This window comes from Perca fluviatilis, chromosome 12, assembly GCF_010015445.1.
Source record: "Perca fluviatilis chromosome 12, GENO_Pfluv_1.0, whole genome shotgun sequence".
Taxonomy (NCBI): Eukaryota; Metazoa; Chordata; class Actinopteri; order Perciformes; family Percidae; genus Perca; species Perca fluviatilis.
Genome location: NC_053123.1, coordinates 11212922 through 11228134, shown reverse-complemented (window position 1 = coordinate 11228134; position 15213 = coordinate 11212922).

Genomic DNA, 15213 nt, shown 5'->3' with positions numbered 1-15213 from the left:
CTTCATAATTTGTTTTGTCTGCACAAAAACCGAAGCATGAAAACAGCATGTTTTTTAGCAGGGTGTTATGTGCCGAACTATTTCTATCTTCATTTCTTCCAGTAAATTTACTACACCCACTGTTTAAAATGTCTTAAAGAATATAGTCAAGTAATTCATTTAAAAATAAAGACTGCTGGTTTTTTTGTTTACAAATATGCTTATAGATGCCTAATGTCATTAGAAAGAGCTAGATTATTCATAAAAAAAAAACTTTTTTAAATTTGAGCTTCCCCATGACGCTGTTCACCATAAGGCCAGCAGATGGTACTACATGTCTGAGAATACAGCTGATGCTATATCTGTGCTCCATTGCAGTAAATCCAGTAGATGGCACACTGACTTTACATGTACAGTAGATATGGCATTACAGCCAAGGGTGACAACACTAACTTTAATCAAACATAACCAAAAACAGTAAGCCTAATGTGTGAAAAAAGTAACACATTTGGAGCCACTTGTTACTTGACTCCTGTACTTTCACTTCCCACTGAGCCGACTAACACATAGACATTTCTAACAATGGCATAAACACAAAATCACGTCAGACTGCCGTGGTCTTGTCTCAAGCTGTCTTGCAAATGTATTCTGGCTGCTCATTTACCTCATTAGCGTTAATAGATCAGTAATTGAAATTCATCAGAAATTCTTGTCAGTGCACTCCCCCCTGATGTCAGTGGGCTTTCAGCACCTGCTCAGGCTCCATTACCGGGGGTCCTCGCTGGGCCCTCTCATACCACAGAGTGACAGAGCATTAGTCATTGAGATAATCAACCTCAAGACACTGTTTGCAGCTAATGCTCTTCAAGAACTATTTACTTCACATGCCAGTTGGTGTCTTATCATAGAAGAAGTTTTCTGCTAGATAAATGTAATGAAATGTTCACAGATCACCTTGTTTTCGAGGTGATTGATTATACTTAGTCGTGCTGAACAGCTGGGTATTTTTATACTGTTAGCTGCATAATGTTTTTATTTACTGCTGCTTGTTTATCTGATGGCATATGACAAGAAATGTTTCTCCAGAGTTTCAGATGTTGAACATTTACGTTTCTCTATGAACCTCGTCAGCTTTATATCGTGCAGGCGTTGCTGTAACAATAGTAAAATATGAATCCATAAATATTTCTTTGCTACTTTGTAAATGTCAGGCATTGCAGCTGTGCCATATGTGGTAATGGTTATGAGAAGCATCCATGTAAAAACCATCTCTTCAAAAAAGAGCAACTTTCTCCAGTCCATCTGGCTAGCTATCAGAGCTGAACCTCCAGCCTCTGGCTTTATGTTGCTCATCAGTGTACCTTTACACTTAGTGTAATGAGGAAACAGGCCATGTGTTCAAAGTGTGAATATTATTATTATTATTATTTTGTCTTGACCTGAGTACACCTCAGTTATTTTTATTTTTTTCTGATGCAGTGACATGCATTGCGTGTGCAATGTGCTCTGTGTTGGTATGCCTAAATAACAATCTTGATTTAAAATGAGAAGCAGACTTTGCAGCATGTCTTGTTGCCTTTCAGTGCTTAGGGTTTGTGCAGACTTGACTTCAGGTGAGCCAAGGTTGACTTAAATCTCTAGCAATGAATTAAATACATGAATGATTTGTGAGTGTTTGGTATCAAGAAAACAAAATGTACCCTAAAAAATCAACACATACACAATATCAACATATTCTATCATTCTATACATATTAATTAAAAGGTGCACAAAACATGTAACACACACTTGACCCTCCTAACATAAAATTACCAATTTACACCTGCAACAAAATCATTAACAATATTAAAGTAAAGAATCTTGAAGGTAACTTCACAGCTAATGTTTTGACAAGAACAGATGTGTATACTGCAGGATGTACTCTGCTGATAACCTTTATAGAAATAACTAAATTAAATGTTGAAATGTCTTTCATTTTCTACACGTTAACCAGCAACCTTCATCATTTGTGAAATTGCTGCCTTTAATTTCCAAATCTTATTAAATATGCAAATGTATAAGATCACTGCCTTATTTTTAAAGACAAAAACTGATGGCATTTTTCTAAGATAGATATTGGCTGCTTGGTCAGATTGACTCTTCAGATGTCTATCTTCTTTAATACGGCTCCTATCCTCTGCTCCCCTCTGTATGGAGAGTCGGTATCAGGCCAAAGGCGTCTTCTATATCAGCATGTCAGTGTGCAGACCTCTCTGAGACCAGAGCAGGACATCACACTGGCCCTAACATACATCACACACACTTTAATGGGCAGAGGCTGCGGCCGTCCCTTGAAATATAGCTTTGATACCAGTCCTGTAAATGGCTGGCCTCTGCGGCGTATTTCATTCTGGAGAATTAGTCCTGTTTAGCAGCTGCTGTTATATAGCAGCTGTCCTCCACAGCTCTGAGTCCGGCAAAATATGGCTATATATATTTGAACGTATTTTTGTAAATTCTTTTACATCAGTTAAATCACTATAAGGTGGAGGTGGAAATTCCAGTTGCAGAATTCAGTCTTTTTTTCTCTCAATGAGGTTGAATTGTGTGGCAGAGAAGTGATCTTACAGCTTTACGCAGGTTTAAAACCTATCCAAGGTGATTCACCACAAATCAGAAAGGTTGGAATGGGTTTACCTTTGTCTGTCTCATTAATCTAGTGATTCAAGGCCTCATAGTCCAATTTGCAGGACTGTTCCTGTGGGTGTGAATATGGAGAACTGCCACAGATAAGCGATGGCAACATATTTATTTTGCATGCCACATATTGCACCATTAGTGTGAGAGATAAACCAGGCCAAAAATGCCACTAATTGACCCCCTCTGTTCATATCGTGATCAATTACAGATAACACAACACATTTAGTGAATTCATTAATTATATATTCCAGTTTAGGCCTTTTGTTTTTGTGCTGCAACTGTGAAACTTCTCCTTGTCAAGAAGAAAAGTTTAAGTGAAAAATGGGCTACTTCAGAAGAATTCTCTGTGCCTGACAAACGGTGATAACAATTTTGAGAAACAACTTGATATTGACTCTAAGCCATGCTCTTTTAAGCCCATATTTGCGCATTTGATATAGTGACAGGGACTCTCACTGTCACTTGTTCACTTTGTCAACTGACAGAGTTCCTGAGGGTGAGATGCTCCTTAATTACACTTAGTGACGTTTACCCTCACCAAATGCCCCAATTCCCCTCACATGGTGCAGTGTTCGGGGCTGTGCTTGTCATTTACTGTTATGGGATGTGGAGAAAAAAACAAGATAGCCTTATGCAGTCTCAGTTGTTTTGCTCAAGTAGTTTTTGCTTAGATGACTGAGGTTAGATTGATATATTGGTTATCAGCAATGGAACAGTCCTTTTATTACAGATAGCACTGTTACCTCTGATATGACTGAGTGTCCTCCCTGACCACAGCTATATCTTTTTTTAGAATAAAAGTATGTATTTTTTATTTTCCTTGCACATTTTATATGTTTATATATTTGCATAACAATGGGTTTTGTAGAGGAATTTTCCATTTAACTTCCATGCATCCCACTGCATTGGCGATGTGTGTCAGTCTGCTTTAAAGAGCTGTTCCCCCTGCAGGAATTTAATAAGCCTGGAATTCAAAAGGATTGTATAAGTTCATGTTTAGATGTTAAGCGATGCCGTTGCAGAGCATAAGCATAGAAGTCTTTGGTAAACCCTATACTCTGGCATTAAAATGTCCATATTAAAGATACTGAATATTGCCATACTATCAGTGCCTTCAATGTATCGGCAGAAAGGCCTTTTAAAAACCCTTATCAGTTGAACCCTATCGTATCTGCTGTGTTTTATTACTGTTATTACTTATGTAGCTATGTTAGTGAACAGACACAGGACTTAAAAACTGATCATGACACAGAGCTATCCTGCCAGAAGTTAATACCGGTAGCAGGGATATTTGTACTTAATCCCTGTCAGGAAAAAAAGAAAATGAAACCTTACATTTCCCTGTAGATCTGCTATGGCTTTATTGTTCTTCAGTGCATTAATCAACTAGTATTTCGTCTTTTATTAAATGCCGTTTCTGGCCCACATCCATTCATTGGATCTTAAATATCCTCCCTCTCATGGGCGCAAGCTTGATTGCGCATAGGAAATGAAGTTGGAAACTTTGGAGCTTTATTTAAAGTGCGGGTCCCTGGAGCGACCCCTCTGTCTTAATAACTTACGATCAGGATCCTCGGGTCCTTCCATTTCATTTTGCCTTGCTGGTGTTCCCGACTAAACCCATTCTAATGAAATGTTCTGCTAAACTGTGAAACGTTCTGTTTTCTATCCATAAAAAAGTGTTTATGGCCGTGGTGAGGACCCAAACACAATAAAGATGGTTGTTTAACTTGATAAATCACAGTGCAGGTGAATGGGGGAATATGCTATTTAATTTAGAGCTGGGAGACACTATTAAGCTCACTTCAAATAGAGATAGGGGCAGTTTGAGGAGTTTCCCTGCAACACTGCTGAGAATCTATACAAATGTGGACCAGTATTTCTAATGCAGATTTGTTTGGAATTCCGAACCACAAATAATGGCATTTTATTATGTTCTTTGTATGCTTTTATGTTTTCCGAATTGTTTGAAACGATTACAGCTTGAAAAAATAAATTCCTGCATAGAAAACAGGCGGATGTTTGCCGCACATAAACGCCGGCAACTGTTATGAACATATGCACGTGTCTAATGTTGTAATAAAAACATGATGAGGTTTAGGTTTTAAAATTCCAGGGCTTTGGTATTATTAAACATTCACAACACTTAGGTCGGGTTTCCCTGAATAAAATCATGATGGATGACCAGATGTAAATCCACACCTTACTACATGCAGCTCAGATATTTGTGTGTGTAGCATTTTCTTTCCCTCTCAGTTCTCACAAGGTTCGATTCTATTAGCAAATCAATACAGGTATTGATGGGTGTCAGATAAAAACCATTTTGGCTACCAGCTCTAATTCTTCAGCTTAATTGATTTCATTTTAAATGATCCCTGTACATCCAGCGGAGCACGCCAGCACTGTGAGTGTGTTTTACCTTGACTTCATGCGAGAGAGACGTTATTCATCACCAAGAGAATGTCCCTTCTTCACACCCCAATAAAAAGCAGAGTAATGAAGCTTCTGTGGGCGCTGTCACCCCAACACTGCTTTATAAAGGATGACACAATTATATTTTACCAGCTCACCAAAAATGCTGACAAGCCCTGGTTCAATAAAACGCAATCTGTACTGAGAGAATCACGCTGGTTTCTTCTCTCTCGAGTCATAGCTCATGAACTACGGGGTGCCGTTGGCTTAGGATGCTCCTCAAAGAACATTTTCTCCTCACAATTAAGCCAGAAAAAAAGTGGTTGTGTTGATATTAGGAGTATGATATATCACTTTTGTTTCAGAGCGGTCTTGTCATGCTCACTTGTATCCTCTGCAACATATTCTTTCTTGCAGGGGAAATAGCTTCACAGGTCTTTTCACTGGCTAATTTGAAGTCCAAATTTCCCCCTCTCAGAAATGCATAAACATGCAATGACATTTGCCTCTGAGCAAACAGAGGCTAATGCTGCATTACCGTCAATCAGTCAACTTGGTAAATGTTTGTCTAAGTATGATGGATGATGTGTCAACAACATTAAAAGGCGGACGCTTTCAAAACCTGAAATCTTGCATATTCAGAGACAACCGGCGTGATGCTCCAGACAGCCAACCGCCGACGCCCTGCTGCTAGATGCTTACCAGTGGCAGGATATAGCTGCTTCTTAGCGGACGACATGTTTTTTTTCTTCCTTGGAGAGAGACACATCTGGCCTTGGATAATCTCTCCTTAGTTTTCTACTGTGTAATACATGCAAAGCTCTGCTCCATATAATTCTGCAACTGCTCTTTTTCCCCCTCTGACAAGGGGGAAAAGGCCAGTAGTAAAGTATATTGCATGTTTTTTAACTTACTCTCACAGTTGCCAGTGTAAGTAGTTTGTCTATACAAACATGACTTAAACATAAATGTGGAACAGAACAAGAATTACAAAAGTACTAGTCCTTAATAACTGATTTCTATTTTGTTTTTAAATATATTTTTCATTCAATTTTCATATTGATATATTTTCCATATAAAAACAAATGTGCCCTGGTAAGCAAAGTACAATAGTCAATGGCAGCTCAAAATGTGCTCCTACTGTATAGTTATTCAAATTTGCATTGTTGATGGGAGCGCAAGCAATCCATAAAAATGTCACAATTATGCTTTGTGAAAGGAAATCAGGCCAAAATTGAGATTGAGCATCATGCCCTGTTAATGGTAATGAAATGTGCAGTGCGTAGCCGGATGCCTTGAGCTTAAGGAATATAATATGTACTAGCAGTGTCTCACTTGTTTATTTATTAACAGAGAAATTGTCTGCTTTACTTGCTATCACTGAGGCTTGACAGCTGCAGAGTCCAGGTGATGCATGAGCCAATATGTGGACTAGAGAGGGCTCAACGTAGCACATCAATATGAAAATCAGTTTCTGGCAGAAAAAGCCCAAGGCAGTACATCCAGCTCCAAAAAGTGACTAATCTTAGGGTCATAAACCCTGCACAAGATGCCTACGGCTTTTTTTTAGAGAGACAGAATTCAGAAATGCCATCATTTCCCATTCCACAAGCCAAGGACCTTGCTCCTTGCATTAGCAGATTTCTTTTAATAGTGTGTGAAATAGTGGGGTTGCCAGAACTAAGCAAGAGCAAATAAAAGAGAGAAGGGGTAGGGGGGGCTAGTGAAAGGTGACCTTAGTCTCTGGAGCGCCAGATTAAAAACTTCAAATGCTCAGCCAGAAGCTCTCCTAAAAAACAAAAAGACCACAGGCACAATGTTACAGTAGATGGAGGTGGCTGCCAAGTATCATCTTCTTACAGAGAGGGATTATGAATTTCACAAGGCAATTGTGGTCCCACTGGTGAGAATATTAGTTCACATATTGTTCTCCAGATCTGCATATATTTCTGTTTATTTTTTTCTTTTCCTGACTTTCAGAACTTCTCAGTAGTGGTTGGGTTCTGAAATAGACCACATTGTGCAGACTATTTTTTACATTTTTTATTCTTATATAAAACCTCAATGTTTTATGACATGGTTAATATGACTTACGTGAGGAACCAACAAAACTAAGTCACTTGTAGAATATATTGTGGCCGTGTTTTCATGGTTGCAGACAAAACTGTATGAAAAGGCCTATTGTATCACTTTTGACACTTATGTTGCAGCTACAGAAAATGTAACATATGTATGACTATGCCTTCTGCTTTTTGACACTACTGATATATCTGCAAGTCACTAAATAAAACATCTGAAGTGAATAGGCTTGATGCCCTTTATTTTGGACATGTGGAAGGATAAATAACAATGTAATGTAGTGTTTTAGAAAAGAACTCTTCAAATTGTTTTCAAGCTGAAGTTATAGCATCCTGTTGTTTAGCAATCACATTGTCCCCAGCATCCTGCCGCTTATTTGAATGAGTGGACTTGCACATTATAGGTCAACAGGCAGCACTTCTCTAGTCCCTCCAGTGGCTTGACAATAACTCAGCTCGCATAATTACAGACTCAGCTTCTCAGGAAAAGAAGAAGAAGAAGAAAAAAAAAAACTAGCAAGAAAATGATTTTACTCATGAGGAAAATGAAACAATGGCTCTCCAAATCCTTGAATGGATTTCTATCTCAAAGCTCATGGTGGAGACAGTTTGAACTGTAGCATCGGCGGGTACTTTAATTACTGTTCAATGACTTTACACTGAGTCCTTGACCTAGTTTAGATTCCTTATCAAAAAAACAGCCATGCTCTGAGAAAATATTACTTTTTAAACTTTGGGAAGAGAGGAGGGCAGACAGAAAACAAGCTAATGGTATTGCACAAATACATGGAAGGGGACACAGCCCAAAGCCATTTGGAAAGCAATAGCCCATTCCAAGATGTGGCATCGGGCTGGCATCCACACAGCTCTTAAATTTCTTTTCTCGAGCCAGATGGCTATGGAATTACACATTTTTTAATCTAAAGCATGAACCTCTCTAGGCTTGTGGAAATCTTCTTGGGATAGCCATTTTGGATTTATTTGCAGAGGATACAGTCTCTTGTCCTGGGGGCAACATTTGGTGGTGAATATGAAGTTTGACACTGAATGTCCTGATTCCACTTGGTTAAACTTTGAGAGATGAGACCATCTCACAAACTTTCACTGCACACTGTAAATGGGGTCTGGCAATATTTTGGTTAGTTTGAGATAAACTTAATAGCCTATATACAGTATTAATATATACATATGAATATGTACTTGAATACTAAAAGACTAGCTTGACATTTTAGGAAATACACATTGGCTTTCTGCCGTGTAGTTGAGAAAATTGATACCACTCTCACATCTGTCCGTTAATATAAGGCTACAGCCTGCAGTCAGTTAGCTTAGCATAAATACTAGAAGCAGGAGGAAACAGCTAGCCTGGCTCAAAAATAGCATTTTTCTTTAATTGGTAAAAACACACACAAGTATAAAAATGACAATTTGCAGTTTTACCAGGGGGTTATTTGCTATTTGTTATTACTGTTTCTTGGCTCAGAGCAGTTGCCAGGCAACCAAAGGCGAGATAGGCTGCTTTTCCCTGTTTCCAGTCTTTTTGCTAAGCTAATTGGCTGCTGGCTGTAGCTTCATATTTAACGGTCAGCTATAAGAGTGGCTTCGATCTTCTCATCTCACACTTTCTATTCTTTTGAACTTTGTTTAAAAAGCAATACATTTTAATCCCGGTTCATTTTATGCCTGGCAGATTTTGTCACCACACATGTGACCACATTCTTTTACCAGTGTGTACGGGAATGTGTCCTGGGACACTGTACACTTGTGATCGGATCACTCAGATCAGAGCTCAAGGACTAGTCTTCTAAGACATTTCCAATTTTGTAAACATCCAGGACTAAAAGAAAAGTCCAGCAGGTGCTCGGTGCTTTCCACACTGAATGCAACATCAAGCAATGCATTTAAAGGTTAATTAGAAAAATTATCTGTTGAGCTGAAAACAAATGGTACTACGGAGTCCCCCTGCTGGCAGACGAGTTAATCTATGGCAGGTCTTCTCGCTGGTCCACCTGCGATCCGTCTCCGTCACTCTGCTGACAGTCCCTGCGGGCCGCTGAGAGGATACGCTCCATCGCACCGCTGTGACTAGCCTGCTAATGAATACAGAGAGGACGTCCAGACGCCCACAAAACGGCTGGGAAGACTCCTCTGGCTGCTCAGATCATTCTCTGGCTGGATGTCGGCTCAAATGAAGCGGAACATGGCTGCTAGACTGAGAGAGCAGAGAGAAATGCCACTCACCATGGGCAGTGATTGCTTTGATGTTTGAGATTCATTCAATGAACCCCAATAGATCCCTAAGGGTGAGTGAATAGATTGCCGTTTATGGTAGATCTGATAGACAGGTTTAATATGTATGAAGATTATGCTGTAAGAAAGGTAATACAACAAAACTACTTCTAATGGATGGATGGTAACATGGCCAGGTTTAATGCCAATCCAAATGAACACATTTTGTATGGTACATTTAAAGTTCCTAGGGTTTAGAAACTGGAAAGGATATTAAGACAGATAGAAAGACATTTACAGTAGTGCCTGACTTCACAAAGTAAAGCAGGTAGCATTTGAACATTGTCTCAGGCTATTGAGTCAGCCATGTTGGGTGCCTTTAGCAAAGCTTGCATGCGCACAGAAAACAAAAGCTGCTGATAATGGAATTCCTGTCAAACTGCTCCATTGGAGTTGAGTGTCTCTCAAGAGTACGTAGTGATGAGTTTAGAGCAATAATGTTGAGAGCTGAATATAATATACCAAACATCAATAAATTAATGTATACAAATTGCAAGGATCCTGTTAGATGACTTACACTTTATTCAAAAGCATGCCTGTCTGGGTCAGAGTGCAATGTCACAGCTTAATTTATTGTCCCTGCTGACATTCACGGCAAGCCATTAGAGAGCGTGCTGTGCTCATCCTTTTATTAGCAAACTAAGTAATACCAGAGTTCAAATATTAACTGTGCCATCGACACAGTAAGAGGATGGAAAGTGAAGGGTGCTGGAAGCCTATAACACAACACAACATAATTTAGTTGTCTGGTACTTTACAGCCTCCCACTACATATTTCAAAACATGCGGTTCAGTTATTCATTTTCCTCACAACGCTGTAATTCTATATTCTAATAGCACAATATAAAATTATACAAAAAAACTCAGTTGTTCATGTAACCTCCAGGCCAGTATTTAATGCTCGCACTGGTGCTGTATTTACATCCATTTTTAAAGGTCCCATATTATGCTCATTTTCAGGTTCATACTTGTATTTTGGGATTTTACTAGAACGTGTTTACATGCTTTAATGTTAAAAAAACAACTTTGTTTTCCTCAAACTGTCTGTCTGAATATACCTGTATCCACACTCTGAAACGCTCAGTTTTAGCGCCTGTCTCTTTAAGTGCCCCTTCCAACAAAGTCCAGTCTGCTTAGATTGGTCAGCGTTTCCGGGTCTTTTGCATCGTGCTCTCTGATGCTTTTGCTACAGTGAACATGTAACGTATGCAGACTGTCGCATATTTGCTGCGGAATGTATCTTTTAACCGGCTACACCCGCACACGGCGTAGGATTGTGTGAGCACAGGCATCTCTGCGGAGCATACGCACCACTACGTGCTGCTCTCGTGTCCGGTGTAGCCAGTTTCATTGATTATAGTGGAAGCGTAGTTTTGGAACGTCCGCTCTGCATACGTTACACATGCAATGTAGCCAGCCCGTAAGTCTTTGGACCGTCATTGCAGCCGGGGAACGACTGGAGTGACTGTAACGGCACTGTAGCAGCACTTTCTACCTATTGTTATGACATCACAACCGTACGGTACAAGTCCTGTCGGCTCGTTTAAAGGCCCAGTTTCTGAATACAGGCCTTGTGCATTTCTCTATGGATTGAGCTTTTTGATACTTTCACAGTATTTATAAAGCACCCCGACCTGCTTTATAATCAAAAAATAATCTCACTTCTGAAAATATGGGACTTTTAATGTTAGCACTGACCATCTTCATTCAATCTCATCTACTCAACACCAAAATGTTAATTGGACGCCTACAGTTTAGTACTAAACTAAAACCAGTTTTCACCAAAATTGAGGCTGATTTACAGAAAATCTAAAGTGCCGCAGTTAGTCAAGATTTATCAGCAGATCTCATTACGAATCCAAGTGAGACCTGAATCCCTGGGGATGAGGCCATATGTTTGCAGAGCCAGTCAGTGAAGTGACTGGGAGCCGACCACGGGGAGCCTTTTCCTGCAGGTGCTACAGGTACACTGCTGGCTGTCACAGCACAGACACACACAAACGCACAGACACACTCATGGCCAATACTTGCTTTTTATTAAATATAAAACAGTGTCATCTGGCTCTGATATGATGGATGTGACACAGATTTGTTTGATTACGAACATTGTAAAATTGTTCAAAACTGCATCAGTTGTCTATGGAAAACCCTTCACCTGTTTTTTTTCGATTCTGATCAGCAGTACACATACACTGTCTGTTTCTTATTATTTTTCTTGTTGGCATCATCCAGAGATGAAATGCTCTCTTTCAGATTTTAGTTTCCCACAAAAGACTACTTCATTCTGGAAGAAACACTGAATACTACTAATAAATACTATTCATTTTCTCATATCAATGTGGTGTAGGTCAAATACACTGAATAATATCAGTTCAAAAATATGCTAGTGAAATTCTAGTCATGTGTGAATAGCTTCTTATAGTACATACATGCTTGCTGTATGCTGCTTTTTAGCATTATATTTTTCATTTGAGTCAATTAATTACAACAATTAGAAGCTGAAACTTTGTTAATAAATACAACACATAGAAGGAGGATAGTGACACTCTGAAGTAACTTACATTTACAATGGCTGCTGCTAAGTAGGTCAAATAAGGTTGATTGACAGTTAGCCAAATTTGTCAGCTAAAAGCAAGCAGCAATTTGACATGAGTTTTTTAAAGCAATGGGAGACATATTGAAAGAGCCCAAATCATTGGTGCTCATACTGCTGCAACATTAGTCAGAAACACTGCACATTTATTTGAAGGGAACAGTCATCAAATGCCATGCACAGACCAATTGCATTGGCAAAGGCAGCAGTTACAAGTTGAAACTAAGGAACAGGGATATGACAAATATATCTGCAAAGTTTGTAATGGTCTAGAAGAATTCTTTATGTCCTTTAACAATAAGCTTTTGCTGTTTTGTCTTTAAACTTGTTATGATACTACAACCTGTAACAAGTAGAACAATCTGTGTAAATATAAGTAAAACATACATAAATGTTGATATACAGTAATTTCTTGAAATTAACTTTATTAGGAAATCAGCTTACAACAGCTTTCCAAAGCTGTTTTGGCCATCTTCTCAGATGCCTTCTGGGCTCTGAGCTGCAGTAAACAACTTACAAACAGCACAACCTACAAACTTTGAACAGTGCATACAGTAAGTACATGTGTAATATCAGCAGAGTTGGAGTCGTAAACTGACCCTGGAAGACCATAATCATTGTCCTATGAGTGATAACAGCTACTTCATTTAGTTCTACATTGACTATGATAGGGCTCATTCGCTGTGATCCTCAAACGACATTATATTATGAGGAACACGGGCATGTCTGTGGTGTGACGGCACGGGGGTGTGAAATCATGTTCCCTTTCATCGAAAGAGTTACGATCAGTCAAGTTGGGCACATAACAAATAGCAGGCTTTGCGCTTTTATCAGCAATGCCGTGACCCTCAACGCTGTGACCTCATCATTAATATGGGAAGGCCGGATGATAGATCAAAGCATGGTTCAGTGGAGCATCCCTGGGCCAGAGCTGGCCTTGAATCGTTCATCACACCATCCCTGTGGGGACTTTACGATGGTCCAGGGAGAAAGGATGCTCTCGACGCTGTCACATTTGTTTTACCGCTTTTGATAATGGCTCCCTTTTAAAAGATGATACACGCAGAAATTTCTCATTAACACATTGCTGTGATTTTAGCTGTGATGACATCCTCTCATGTTAATACAACTGGACTGTAACAGAGTAGTTTTGACAATCTGTTTCATGCTTTTGTTGGTTCAATGTGGTTTAAATAAAAAAATGAAATAGAAAACATAGACTGCTTAGTCATATAAAAATACTGAATGAGCCAATAATGAGCTAATACAGGCTGATCCTGTTGTTTATTTCACAAAGACATGTCAATAGTAGCAGAATGCTTTGCACTCTCATATTTTGTTTTCAATGTCAATTAAATTGTATTTAATTGTGGGGTGAAAAAGCTTGAGCTTGAAAGCAAACCCAGCATATTTGAGTGTGTGTGTCCAGTCACTCCTGCTATACAACAATGATAGTCAAATTTGCCACTCCTGAATCTATACAGTTTTCCTTATCTACTAACTGTAGATACAAGTGTGTGTTTGTTTGTGTGTGTGTGTGTGAGTGATAATACCACTAAGAGCAAAAACAGGCAGAGTGAGAAGGCTGATAAGGTTTAATGGCACTCATGTGTACTAAGATGATTTGACAAACATTCCCCAGAAAATGTTGCCTCTTTAGTCATGGGAATCGATCAAATCGGAAACAGGCATGGCTCCAGTCACAAGGGTGGTTATAGGTCATGCGTTGAAGCAGGAAAATCACCAAGGAAACTAACCCTCTATCTTAATCTGGTGAATTTGCCAAAATAAGTGTCCTCGTGAACCAGTTAGGGACTGAGTGGATTATTAAATCCTCCAAAACCAATAATAAACATGGCTTTTCCTGGTTATGACGGTGGGAGCAAGTGTTGTATGGCTGAGAGAATAATTAGATTTTCCTTGTATTTGAGTTAGTGTTGAATGACCTGATTTCAGTTTCAGTTTAGTTTTGCACAAAGGTTTCAGCTTTGTTTTTATGCTAAAAAAAACATTACATTTTAACCAAAGTAGCTAAAGCTGGCATTATCAATGAGTCATTCATGCTACTTTATGTTGAACCAGGAGCTGCATATTTTTATATCAGTATAGATAGTTTATAAGGTTGGATCAGTTGCCTCAGTTTCATTGATATTGAAAAGACTGATCTTAGCCCAAGGCATAAATTGATTTATCAATTGCTGAAGAGATTTAGTTTAGAATTTTTATTTTGAAAACCATAGTACACAACTGAAGAAAACATGTTTCACTATTTTCATAATATATAGTGGCATACTGTAGCTTACCTTTTCTTCATCTTAAAGACTGCATTATTATTCCGTGTTACATTTTCTGATCAAATTCAGCGGTTATAGTTAAGTGAAAATGAACTGCGAATGCATTTACCAGCTTGTCTTATCTGATTACTTTTTCTCAGAGACCAATATCACTCACATTTGGACTGAATACTGTTTAAGAGCAACAATAGTCACATGCCAAATCTTGTCACGTTATTGATCCTGAGGTTCTGAGTCTGCAGGGTCAGCTGCAACAACAATAGTTCCTCTCACAACCTTTTTAGTATCTCATTTTAGATTAGACTACCTGAGGTAAGTTTTGACACTACTCGCTACTCAGTATGACCCTTGGAAGTGAAGACCTTATCTAACTTTAGTAATTGCTGCCTTCATATGTATTATTGTTATACTGCATTATATTGATTATTACACTGACCTTTGTAACCACTACTAACCTTTTTTGCATTGTTATAAACTGTTACAGTTACAGTTTAACCACGTCATATCTGTTATTAAAATGTCTATCTATTATTTCTCTACATCTATTTATCTTTTGACTCATATATGTGCAAGTAGTTTTAGTTTAGTATTTTAAATTGAACAATCTTGCAAAGCAGCGCAGTTTAGGCAATTATAGTATTAACATCCAAATATAGTACTAACATCACACTGTAAACATACTCTGTTACAAGTAAAAGTCCTGCATTGAAAATGTTACTTAAGTAAAAGTATGTAAGTATCATCAGGAAAATGTACTTAAAGTATTAAAAGTTTTTTTTTAAATGCAGAAAAATCCTCACATTTTAGAAACTGGAAACGATCATCTCAGCTGGACTTGTAGGCCGTTATATTGTTAGGTAGTTTAATTTCTAATAAAACATTGCATTTT